Raw genomic sequence first — 13,540 nt, 5'->3', positions numbered from 1 at the left:
CGCGGCCACCCCTGCGTGTCCCTGTGGGCACCGTGGGCGCTGCCCCCCGCGCCCGGACCCTGCGCCTCGCAGAGCACCTTCCCCCGCGCTCCCCGCCGCTGGGTGCTGTGCTTCCCGCCGGCTGCTGCAGGCGAGCCGTGCCGCCTCGGAGCCGCGGGGACTTTTCCCAGGCTGTGCCGAGCGAGTGCAGCGGCGCGGGCAGAACGCGCTCCCGCTGCACGGCGGGCACACCGGGCTGCATGGGCTCCCCAGGGTCTGCCTTCCCAGGGCAAGGAACCCCAACCCCGCTGGCTCTCACAGGCAGCCCCCAGGCCGGCTCCGCTGCCCCGGAGGGTGCCCCTGTGCAGGGACACGCGTATCGGCGGCGCCACAGGCGCGCACCCTCTCTGGAGCGGAGAGGAGCGCGGCTGCCTGAGACCCGAGCGGCAGGTTGGCCCACCTCAGGTAGCGCTAGCCATAGCTAGTGCTGCGAAAGGGCGAGGATGCAGCAGTCCTCACCCCAGCATGCAATAAACATCCCCCCCCCCCGCCTTTTTTTTTTCAAGTTTGTACTTTATGTTTCCCTCCAAAGATGGGGGGGGTGCTTCATCTCTCAGCAGTCGGGATTGCCCTAAACGTGCCCAAGAAAATGTGGGCAGGGTTATACTTTCTCACTAGGCTTTGGGCATCCCTTCCTTTGCTCCCTAGCATCCTTCTATTTGCGGTGCTGTTCTCTGTGATGTGTCCCTGCGCATCCCACCCAGCAGTCCCGGTGTCAGGGCTGTAGGCTGCAACCGAAACATCGGCGCATCTGGGAGGTGCTGAGGAAGCAGTTCCGTGCTCGTCAGACTCAACCACAGGCATCAATTCTCAGCTCCTACACTGATATTTAAACATGTAAAGAAGTGACCTGGCTGTCAACGACACTGAGCATCTGCCGTGTGCCAGGGCTCCAGATTTCTCCTTACCTTGGGCTTTTGGAGTTTCTCCTAGATGCCCAGGACTTAGTAAATCCGAGCTGTGGGTCCTCGCAAACTGTTCAGCAGAGGTGGTCCTAACAAAGAGCAAGCCACCTTTTCCTCCCCGCAAAAGCAGAACCCATCAAAGGAAAGGACCCAACCTTGGCAGGGGGGTCAGCGGGGCTGTAAGCTACTGTTAATAGCTGAAGGAGCCCTGCTCCCTTCCCCCAGCTCACCACAAGGACCTCCTGAGAGTAGACAAAAGAAAGCTTGGAGGGTTAATCTCCCTGAGAAAAACAAGTGATTTTCCAGTAAACAACTGCAATAGCAAACAATGGGGGTGAAAAATAGCGATCATAAAAAAGTCGGTTTGGAGGAAGAGGCGACCCAGTAAGAGAGGTGTCCTTTGGCTGGGGGAAAAACACGGCAGCAGTTTGATGAAGATTCAGCAGCAGCAGCAGCAGCCACAGCAAAATAAACCCCACAAGTTGCCACTGGATCTACTTGTGTTTGTGCCTTTTGATCTTTTAATTGCTTCTTAGTTATCCTTCAGTGCAAATAAATAGTGCATTGTGTCAAGAAAGAGGAGGGGGGCGGGGAAGGGAAGAAAGAGACACAAAAGAAAGAGCTGTCTCCCAGAAGAGAAAAGGAACAGGTTCTTTCCCCCCACCTTTAAAGGAGTGAATATATCTGTATTGGGGGGGAGGAAGGGGATGGGATTAGAAATCAAAGCGAAATTGGAGAGAAGCACATTAAGCCTCGGGCATCCTTACAGTAGGAAGGAAAGAGTGAGGTGGTAAAACCCTCGGGGAGTTTATTCGGTGAGTTATGAGAGGATCCACGAGTGTAATATTGTTAAAGGTCAGCCGAAACCTAATTTAAACTAGGGATGTGTGACCTCCGCCCTTCATTTAATACAGTCATAAGGAACATTACACTGCAGATAGCTGGAACAATAGCTGCCTCCACCCCAAACTCCAGCCCTTGGCATTGCCTGCGAGGAGGGCCGGCAAGGGGGAGCAGAAGGACCAATAAAGCCAAGGACGCAGCAAACCTGGAGGCAGGGAGGCAGAAAGAGAGGGATAGGAAGGCCTCTAGAACACAGCACTGACACCAAAGGTCTTGCAAAATCCCAGGAAGCATTTTGGTTTGGAAGTGGATGGGGCTGCAGCAAAGCATCACCTGAAAACGTTGAAAATACAGTAAAAATAAACCACTGCCTCTTGGATTTGTCTGCATTTGTCTGACCTCTGGTCATCGGTGCAGCTCAGGAGAGAAATTACAATTGTGGGTTCCCATTAAATTTTCAAGGAGCAAGGACAGTGTTCACAAAGCAAAGTCAACCAAAGTGAGCTGAAACTCAGTGAAGATAAGACGGAGCTGAAATAAAAGCAATATCTGAAAGGTGCCCTGGACAGATGTTAGGGACTCAGAGGGGATGTCAGGGACTCAGAGGGGACAGCCCTGCTGCAGCAGCAGCTCGGAAGCGCTGGGGCAGACTGCAAAGCCTCCTGGCGGCACTGCCCATCTGAGCTGATCAAAGCCTCTCCTGGGTGGCCACCAACACGTGGCAATGGGCCGGAAAGCTTCCAGGGAAAGGGGGGAAAACCGGAAAGCTTGGGCCAGCCTGGACCTCGCAGACAGGGATGCATCAGCAAAGGCAGAGGAATGTAAATAACTGCAGAAATGCAGTGGTCCAGGGCCAGGGTGGATGTCAGGGATGCTGCTAGGGAGGTGAGCCAAGCAGACACCTTCAGGGAAGGGAGCATTTGCATGACTTTTCCCTTCCTCTCCCACCTAGAATCCAAAGAGAGGTCACCTAATCCCAGCCCAACCAAGACACCCCATGACTCTCATTTGGTTTATTTCACAACTAGAGCCCAAATGACCAGGTGGGCAGAGCAGGGATTTGCAGTACCTGGTTCAGGCGCTGTTCAGTGCCTGCAGCGCTACAGGGGTACCCCTGTTTGTGTTCTCATGTGTCCCTCTAAATCCTCCTGTGTCGAGAGTGAGGACGGCCAGGAGAAGCCAGACTGCTTTGCTGACATGCCCCACAGGTCTGGGCTGAGATGTCCAAGATGAGCCAAAAGGAAGGTGAGGGTGGGCTGTGGTCACTGAGGACTAGAAGAAGTCTCATCCATAGTGAGAGTGGAGGGGGATTAGCCAGAGTCCTCGATGCAGCTGTTTAAAGGCTGAGGAGAAGCTGTGCTTGGCCCAGGACATCTCTCAGTGGCTTTAAGAAAGTGATACCTTTGCTTTGTACAAGCCAGGAACCTGACAATAACACCGTGTCCTTGCATGCTGAGATATATTGATCCTGGGCCACACTAAACTGTTGGAACGGGAAAGATTCACTGGCAAAGGGGGATGTGATATATGGAAGGTCCCTGCAAAAAAACTGAAGTCAAAGAACTAAGAGTGAGAGAAATAATTCACCTGGGGCTCTGGTCAACAAGGAACAAACAAAATCAGAAGCTGGGCAGGTCTGTTTTAGGACTCCTGGCACCCCTGGGTAGCAAGAGCATTTTGAGGCCACGCTCCCAGCCCAGAGGGTTTCTGCTGCAGGATTGTTTTATGGGCAGTGAAAAAGCCAGTTGCCCTTAGGCATCAGCAGGGCACCTTTTTTGGCATGTTCAGAGAGAAAGAGGGACTCTTATATCAACTCCTGCCCAGATCTCCCGATGCCTTGGAGCACTTACTGGACCAAGGTGCTCAGGAGAGGTGTTGGCATTTGCTTCCTGAGGACCTGGAGGTTGCTGAGCAAGGCAAAAATGAAGTTATTCCACCGTAAGTTATTGCACCGTGCCAGAGGAATTTGTGACAGTGGTAAAAGGCACTGTCAGTGAAAACAGGGTAGTGTTTTCACCCCTGTTTATATGGAGGACAAATTGTGCAATTTTTTTTCTTTTATGGGCTGGACAGACTTGATATTCCTGTAATGTCTTTTAAAATTCAATGTCCCCAGAGAAAAGCTGCAGTGTGAGCAGCCTCACAAGGCTCAAGAGGCTGTGGGAAGGAGCATGTGGGGTGGAGAGGTGTCCCTGTGGCCAAGCATGAGGGAGGAATTGAAAAAGCACCAAGGATGTTCAGGGAGTGAGGCTCTGTAGGTGTTGGTTGGGATGCTGTCTGCAGCCTGGCCCAAAAGGAGCAGGACCAGGGGTACCAGAGTCAGATGATCCCAGAAAGGGAGAAAAGTGTCTCCCTTCTCCCTCCCCATTATTTGTGGAACAGCAAATACCTGTTGGTTATCCTTGGTTGCCAAGGAGGACTCCAGCTCAGCTAACAGCTTCCCAAAAGGAATCTCCAAGAAGGAGAGAATAGGGTGAAAAAGGAGAAATGCCTGCCCTCACCCCAGCTTCTTTGCATTGCAGAGGAAACACAGAAGACTCCAAGTTTTGTCTGATTATTTGTGTCAAAAATGTGCAACAAACAGAGTAGCAGAGAAGTAAGATGTGTCTGTGCCTATATTAACAGCTAAGCACATCACCATTTCCTGTTTTCCATTTTTTTTAAACATTGCCATCAAAATACCCATTGGAATGTCATGGGGGAGAAGTGGTCCAAGATTGTTTAATGACCAATAAAAGCTCCTTCAGGTACAATTAGTTCTTCCAAGCACCAGGGGATGAAGCTGGCTCTTTACAGCATTGTACAAATATGGGTCTGTCTACAGAGCAGGCTCAGAGTCAAAACATCCTGCAAGTGAAACCTGTTACAGGAGGCAGCAGGAAACCCCTGGGGCCAGGAGCTCTTTGGAGTGAATGAAGATGGTGACCCATCACTGTGTCCCTGCAGGGAGGGCCTGGTGAGAATGCTCTGGGGAGGCAGCTCTGCTGGGAGGCATCCCTGTGGTCCCCAGGGAGGAGCTGAGCAGTGAGAAGGTGCTGTGCAGGGATGCCATCTGCCTCTGAGCAGGAGCACACCATGGTGTCTGTGTCTCACCTTCCAGCAAGGCACCCTCATTCACACCACTTTGCTCTGTTTGCACTTGGAAAACTCAGGCATCACCCTTAAAAATGCTTTATCCTGCCCACAGGAGTGTCAGTATCAACTGGTCAGCCTGGCGGCATATTGCTGGATCCATGAAAGAAAACAAGTGAGCATTTAGTAAGGTCTTTCCCAAAACCTGAGACACAGCAGCTGTTTCTGAGATCCCCTCCAGTAGAGCAGCCATTCCTGGGTGGCTGGTGGCAATGCCAGTGATGGGCCATGCCAGAGGTGATTGCAGTCCTGATGTGCACCAGTATTGCCTTGATGCAGCTTCTTGAAGACCTTCCCCTTGGCCTCGTTGTGCAACCAGCTCAGAAAAGCTGCCCAGGTGATCAGGGGGGGATTTCCAACCCTCTGCCCCATGGATGCGGCTCATGCATCTCAGATGCACCCTTGGGAGGTGCATGGTTTGAGCACCCTTTCAATAGTCTCCAGGAAAACAGACACAAGAGCCAGCTGCAAATCCCATCATGGAATGGGTTACTTTTCCAAGTGCCCAAGGGAGCTGGTGGCATGGAGCACGGAGAGTGATGCATTTTAGACAATCTATGTGGGGCCCTTATTTGCTGCAGAGAGGTGGAGTGGTGCAGATATGTCTCTGTTGTGTAATTAATGGCTTGGAAAAAAAAAAAACCCGAGCCTGTTGGCTAAGCCCAAATACCTCTGAGGGGTTCTGGAATCCCAGCTATGTATCTTTCAGGCATTTCTTCCCTTTTTTTGTGTGTCTTTTTTTCTTTTTTTTTTTTCCCTCTCTTTTTGCATTGCTGCTGTGCTTCAGTGCTGGTCTTTGTTTGCAGCTCTCATTGTCTTCATCCTGAGGGTTGGGTGGTAGCATCTCCTCCAGGCCAGGGCTTCACACCTTGTCAGGGATCTCTTCTTCAGGCCAGGGCTTTTTGGGCAGGATAAATGTGCTGCCAGGCCTAGCAACTGATGCCTTCGTGCCTGAGCTGAGCAGTGAAGACCCCAAAGTAGGATGTGGGGCTGGGGTCCCATGGGCAGGTGGCTGTGGGCATGGGGACAAGGGGTAGCACGGGGCTCATACAGAGCCTTCCTCTGCCACTGCATCTGCACATCACCCGGCGCAAGCCACCTAATTTCCCTCTGGTTTTCACCCCCATGCACCAGTTGATAACAGGTGTCTGTTCCCTGTTGCCTCGTTGCCTTTGAGGCTGGGACTTCCAGCACCCACAGCTGGCAGGGGCTGTAGGGGAGTTTGCAATAACTTCCAGCCTCACCTCATTCCCATTCCCAGTGCAGGTGACACAGGGACACCCTGTGCCCACCCATGCTGCCAGCATCCCCTCCAGACCACACTGCCCTTGCCCTGGGTGATGGATGGCCAATGGGGAGGGAGGATGTGTGGGCAATTTGTTTTCTTGCTTAAACAGAACTCTCTCTCATAATCACAGTGAAGAAGGGGAGGCAACAGCTCTTGGCAAAGCAGCTCACACTAAGTGCTCTTCACTGGAAATGTTTATATTCTGCTGCTGAAAAATTCACTGAGCGTGGCAATAGTGTGGCATGGTGCTGGCAGAGCCAGGCTGGCTATTGTGCCCTGAGCCAGGCCCCAGCCAGGGTGGGCCTGGGGGTGTCACCAGCTCATCTCACCTTCAAGGACAGGTGTATAGCTGGGGCTGGCATCTCTCATTAGTGTCACAGGGCAAGGAGGTATAACACAGTCCTGTGTGCTGGGGAGGAGGGCTTTTTATGGTGCCAGCTGTGTTTCAGAAAGGCTCTGGTGAGAGAAGAAGGATTTTCCTGAGATCCCAGCACTTCTGGAGCAGGAGACCTCACACAGGGTAGGACCCTGGAGACTGCTAAGCTAATTACTCATTTCTTGGAAGGTAACCCTCCCCAAAAACCCATGCACGTCAGCTTTTCAAAACAGCAGGTGGTATGCTTGCGTAGCACGTGCAGGCGTGTGTGTGTGAGTGAGTGTGTGTGTGTGTCTGTCTGTCCAAATGTATTTTGGGGCTGAGGGGGAAGTGACTGCTTCTCTGAGTAGGTAGAGCCAAATGGCAGGTGATTCAGACGCTACCCCCTCCTTCCAGCACCACTCCCGTGGTGTCACTTGAGTCCCCTTGAGTCTCTTCATCAGCCAGAGATAACGGGCTCCAGAGAGGCCCTCTGTGAAGCCAGCATGCAAAGGGTTAACTGAATTCCCAAGGCAGGTGGGAGCTCGAGTCAGACTGGGTGATATCGCAGGCATGTTATTTGAAAAGCTAAGAAATTGTGGAATTCCTCACCTAATCCAACTTCCCCACAGTTTAAAGAAAACTGCAGGGAAAGATATCACCACAGCCAAGGGAGACCCCCCACGAACGAACACTTCCCTGCATGATCCGTATGTGATACAGGCTCACTTTTCCTGCATGATCCATGTGTGACACAGGCTCCTTTTCCCTGCATGATCCATGTGTGACACAGGCTCACTTTCCCTGCATGATCCATGTGTGACACAGGCTCCTTTTCCCTGCATGATCCATGTGTGACACAGGCTCACTTTCCCTGCATGATCCATGTGTGACACAGGCTCCTTTTCCCTGCATGATCCATGTGTGACACAGGCTCACTTTCCCTGCATGATCCATGTGTGACACAGGCTCACTTTCCCTGCATGATCCATGTGTGACACAGGCTCCTTTTCCCTGCATGATCCATGTGTGACACAGGCTCTGTCAGCCACCTCCCATGGCACTGCGACCCAAACCTCTGCCTGTGTTCCCTGAGGAGCTCAAGGGATGCACACCCTCAGTGCCTGACCTGTATGAGCTGCAGGTGGCCCCTGCCTGCCTGTGACTTTTGACTTCAGCTGGTCCCAGTTTGGGGCATCCCAAATTATGAGAGGGGGCTGTAGTGAGCCCTTGTCCCTGTGCAAATACCTGGACATATCTAATGATCAGCAAGTGTAATGACTATGATGGAAATCATGTCCCTATTCCAAATCCAAATCTGCCCACCTCTCCTCCCTTCATTTCTCAAGGTGGATCTCTTGCTGAGCCATCTCAGTCCACCAGGTAGATCTTCATGCCAAAGAAATTTCTGTTTCGCCTGAAAGTAAATTGCAGAGATTTTTGTTTAGATTTTTTTTTGCATTAAAGGCAACCATTTCAACTATGTAGAGATCACACGGGTGTTTTTTAGTCAAAACAAGCACAGTAACCACAAGAGGTGCCAGACTGGAACAATCTCTTCTCCATGAACCTAATCCAAAGCAGAAAAAAAATTAAAAATATGTTTTCCAGAGATAGAATGAATTCCTTTGTCTCTACATGTGATACAAGGAGAGAGAAGAATCCTGCAATGGGTAGCAGGCATCCCCTTTCCTTTTAGAGGAAAGTTGCTCTCCCTCCAAGGAATCCCAGTGACCAAGGTGGGGAATTATTTCAGGCCAGAGCTGCTGGGTCCCACTCGGGCTCCTGTCATTGGAGAGGATGAGTGCCTGCAAGTGCTGATTCCTGTGAGCTGCTTTGGGATCCCTTTCTGGGGAACGTCCCTGTTTCCAGTGAGTCAGCCCAGGGGCTTTGGGCTCACTTGGGCAGGCTGAGCACTACCCTCGCTCACTCACTAATTCACTTACATGAGCACCACTTGGCTGAGTCACTGGGGTGTTTCAACAGCTCCCATGCCAATCCATGAGACCCCACCCATGCAGGTCCTGCCTGCTCTAAGCCAGAGCTGTCTTGGGGGGATGATATCTCTGGGGGTGCCTCACTGACACCCCCACATGCAGCAGTGCAGTTGGGGTGCAAACCCACTGTGGGCTGAAGCTTTGTGGCCGCTTCTGGCACCCACGGACACCCTGGTATTCCCAAAGACCCACATGAGAGCAGTAACAGCACAGCTGGGGCACACAAAGCAAAAGCTGACTCACTGCTGAGCCTTTGCTCCCACCTTCGGGAGGCAGCCAGATAGGGACTAATCTCCTAGGGAAGGGGGGTGGAATTTAAGTCAGGCTGATTTTTTTCCTGAAAACCTTTCATTTAGTCTAAACAACCAGCTTGGGATGTTGGCGCTTGGCTTTTAAATTAGGCATGCTTTTCTGGGCATGATTCTGCCAGGATAGCCATGGCTGGAGTCAGGTTCTGGTCATCAGAGTGGAAGCAGCCCCAGATCCCTGCAATAAAATGGAAAACAGCCCTTGAGCTTCAGTGACTGCTTTGAAGGTCTGCCCTGGCTGATGGGTAACCCATGGGGGTGAGATCCAGGGAAGGGTGATGGTTTGCAAGGGGGCTACGTGACCTGCACAAGGCCACTGAGAAAGCTGGGGCCGAGGGAGCCACTTCCACCATGCCTGGAGGGTTTTGGTGGTGGTTCCCATCTTCTGGGCTGCTCTTAGCCCTGCCACCACCACATGGCACCCTGGTCACCAATGTGCCAGCCTCTGTGTCCTGCCTCTCTCTGCCCACTGGTTTCCAGCACCAGGGTTGATCCTGTGCTGCTTTTGCAAGACCATCTGATGGGGGCAAGAATCTCCTGAGGTCTTAAGCCCAGATGGTGGATGGAGCTCCCTTGCAGGCTGCAGCATCTCCATCCCAAATCCTGCTGCTCCCGGCACAGAGTTAAGTGTGGGGTGGGAGCAGGAGGTGCAGGAGGCTGCAAGAGCCACTCAGACCAAACACAGAGGAGTGTGGGCACTTCACTTGGTTCAGCCTGGCAGTGCTCTACCTGGCTCCAATGTTCAACACCTGCCTGAGGAGACGCTGCTGACACACATTTACCCAAACAGTATCTGCTTTCCCACCTGCCTCTCCTCTGGCACGGCCACAGCAGAGGCTGTGGGGAGCCAGCCTCCCAGACAGCCTTTGTTTCATGATGCAAGCTGCTCCAGGGCTCTCTGACAGACAACCCTAGTGCCCTGAGCTCTGCCACCCTGCTGCTGAATGTGACTTTGTCAGGAAGGTAAAGCAAAGCGTGCAAGCCCCAGCTCCCAGATGGAGTGGGGAGGAACAGCTCTGCTATGGAGCCGGGAAACATGCAGCCCTGATGAGAAGGTTCTGTCAGGAAAGCCCTGGTGTGTTGGACCTCACTGTGCCCCAGTGAGTGCCCAAATCTCTGCTGGGCTGCACAGAGGATGCTCTCTGTGGCATTCAGATATAAAATCTGAATAAAATGGTTTGCAGCACGGGTTGCAGGGCCAGGATGTGGCAGTCAAGGGGAAAGGCCCCACACCAAAGCCTCCATCTTTCTGGAGGATGGAATTTTCTCCTGCTTCTGCACCAGCCATCAGGTGTTGTCAAAAAAATTTGCAGTAGCACATGTGGAGGATATTACCATCTAAGACTGACTTTAGAGGGCTGCTCATATATCAAATGGATTTGCTGACAAAATCTTGCTGATTTCAAGTTAATCATAATAAAAGTCCAAATGAATCACTGCTTGAGCCATTTTGCATTACATTTTTTCCTTATTCCTTCACTGAACCGTTCACAGGACTGGCCCTTCCATCTTCATGAAGGCTTCCCAGTCCCAGTTTGCTGTGAGACAGGCTCAGCTTTTGAAGGAGTCATCCACACCACAAGCAAGTGCTGTCTTTCCTCTCAGACTTATTTTGAGTAACTATAAGCTGGAAATACCAGGCTGTCTCGGGTCAAAGCATCTCCACCTAGAAGCTGGGGCCAGCTCACAGCACATGGCAGAGTTTGTGGGACAGTGTCTTCTGCTGCAGAGCTGCTTGAGATTTCTCCTGACCAGGGAGGAAGATTGAATTGGAAAGCAGCTGCAGGTAGGAGGGAGCAGAATGGATTTATTCTGCTCATTTGATCTGGGCTGGTGGCAGGGTTCACTGCCACATCTCAGCTGGAATAGGGTACGGCTGCAAAAGGGAAGGGTTTCAAGCAGAGGTGTTCTCTGGCCTTGGCTCTGTTCCACTGAACGTGCTGACAGCTGGGAAGGTTTGTAGGGTTTGAATCAATGGGGGTGACACACAGTGGAACAGGACGTGTTCTGAGTAGCTGCCTCTTGCCCACCAAACATCATTCCAGTCCAGATGGGCTTAACTTCATTAAATCTCAGAAGGCATTTGGCCACTCTGCACCATCAGGACCCTTCTCAGACCATTTTGGTTGCCACCAAGTCTCTCTCAGCTTTTTTTTTTTCCCAGATATGTAGGGCAAGCTTCCTTGCTCTCCAGTACAAAAGCAGATTTCAGGCAGGTCAGGTCATTCCTGGTGCTCTTTTCTGCTTCTTCTCCCAGCTCCCAGCTCCCTTTCATCCCTGATGTATTTAGTGGTGAAAATGTGTCCCATTGTCTCTTATCAGGCTTGCAATGGGGTTTGCATGCAGTGTTAATCAGCCCGCGGTGTGCTCACCCTGCACAGCACCTTTTCAACACTCAGTGCTGGGCTTTCCCCACTTAAACCTCACCCTGCAAGTGATTTAATGGCATTTATCTCATCCACATCAGAATCCTCTCATGGGCTTGTCCTAACACAATCCAGAGACACCTGACTTCATTACGTTGCTTTTAGTTATTGATCTGCTTAGAGATGAGTTTGCAAAATTGCCCATTGGTTCTTGAAAGGCCTTCATTTAAAAATCTGAGGAATCCACACAGTTAGGAAAGGACCAGGCATGAGTCTTTGATGGTGTGCATTTGGGAAACTAATTATATTTCTGATATTGTGTGTGAGTGGAGAGCCCCCGCCACCACTGAGGCATTTCCTGGAGAATAATTTAAGAGACTGTTACAGATATTGCCAGATGTTAAGTCTTTAATTCACTAAACTAATACAAATTGCTCTGTTTGGCCTAAAATCAAATGAAGATCTGCTTAAATATTCATTTGGTGGGCAAAGTCAAGACTAAGCTTCCCACAGCTCCCAGCCCACAGACTGCCTCCTGATTCCAGCACTTAGGTGAAGCATAAGGAAATAAGTTGGAAATAAAATGCTATAGGGATGGCTCCTTACTAATTGAGATGCAGCAATGACTTCATTTGGAAAGCCCAGAGCCCAAAGTTAAGAGCCCAAATCCAGAAGTGAATGAATGGGGGGATTTCTCTTGGCAGTTTGGAACAGGCTCTGCGAAATTCCTCGAGTCTGAGGCTCGAGAATTGTGGTCTCTCACTGCGGATCCTCATCTCTGGCTCATCCAGTACTGAGGTTTCCAGGAGGGTTCATTTCCAGGCAGATCCATTTCCCCATCCTCTCAGGGCTGAGCCTCACCAGGCTGGCAGCTGGGCCAGGGAGAAGCTTTGTTCCAGCACCCCATCGCTCCCGCCTCGGGTTTAGTACATTTTCTCATTTTCTTGGCGCTTCCCAAGCTGTCCCTGTGCATCCTGAATCTCTGAGCACTCCCTCTGCTGGCTGTAGCATCATTTCATAACCCTCATTAGGGCCTCATCCCCGAGAGGAGGTGCTGTCTGGGCTGGTGGCTGTGCCCAGCAGCAGGATAGCTGCTCAAAGCTGTGTCATGGCCAAGGATGGGGACCAGGATCCCATAAAATGGGATGTGTGGGACTGAGGATTTGAGCACCACCCCTGTGGCAAAGCTGGGTGGGGAGATGTCCCAGTTTGGAACTGCAATGTTTCCATTCAGGACATGTATCTGTGCTCTGGCAGCTCTGCAGTGCCAGTGCCACAACAGCCCAGGATTGCACAGCCCAGGTTCTTTGCAGCTGGAGGTTATTGCAGACCTAAACCTTGGTCTGCTCACAAAGGTGATTTGCGACTTGAAAACACAGGCCCATGCAACCCAAGATGGGTCACGGGTCTCTCTGCATCAGAGGAGATACTGGGCAGAGTGCACGGGAAGGATCTGGGCTGCAGGCTGACAGTGAGCTGGTGCTGAGGGTGCCCTGCACTGTGAGCGCCAGGCTGGAGCTCCCAGCTCCAAGGAGGTTCAGAAAGGCACCCAAAACCTTCCCTGAAGGAAAACAACTTTTAAACAAAGACAAGAGCAAGAGCAGCATCGGCCACACAGCCCATCCTCTCTGCACGTCTCTGGACACCCCAGGAGCAGCCTGTGGGTTCAGGGCAGGTTGTTTCATTGCTCCAGCCATCTCCTGGCTGCCCCAGCTCCACTGCTCCCATGGCCTCGGTGCAAAGCCTTACTCCAGCACCACATCTCCAGGCAGCTTTTCTCCAGCACGGCCTGTATTTATCAGTTTTTCTCCAGCACGGTCTGTATCAGTTTTTCTCCCCCATTTTTCGGGTCCCCGGTGCCCGTGCCCCCGTGCCCTGCCCAGGCAGCTGCAGGCAGGGGTGTGGATCCAGCTGCGGGCTGACCTGCGCTCCATCCCCTGGCAGCAGCCGGGACTGCAGGAGAAGGGAAAGCCGTGGCAGGAATCCGGCTTTAACAGATTCCCAACATTTTTGTGTTGCCCTATATCAGTGACAGAGCCACGGGTAATTGCTTTGCTCTGAGCAGATATGTGAAACCCCCGGATCTTTTCCAGGTTGTGAGCACTGTGAAACCCAACAGGAGAGGATGAATTCCTCAGGAAAGGTTCCAGAAACCAAAACTGCACACAGGCTAAAGGGAGAGCTTGGGATGTTAAACTCTTTTTGGAGATGAAGGAGGCAGTGATGTGAGGTTAGCAAGGAACAAGACAACTGGCTTGGAAGTTGCTCCCAGTCCTGTGTTCTTAAATGGGATGCACAGAGAAACGG

The sequence above is a fragment of the Ammospiza nelsoni genome, chromosome 6 (genome assembly GCF_027579445.1).
Source record: "Ammospiza nelsoni isolate bAmmNel1 chromosome 6, bAmmNel1.pri, whole genome shotgun sequence".
NCBI classification, from domain to species: domain Eukaryota; kingdom Metazoa; phylum Chordata; class Aves; order Passeriformes; family Passerellidae; genus Ammospiza; species Ammospiza nelsoni.
The sequence above is the reverse complement of the archived record's forward strand: the minus strand, read 5'-3'. Positions refer to the sequence as shown.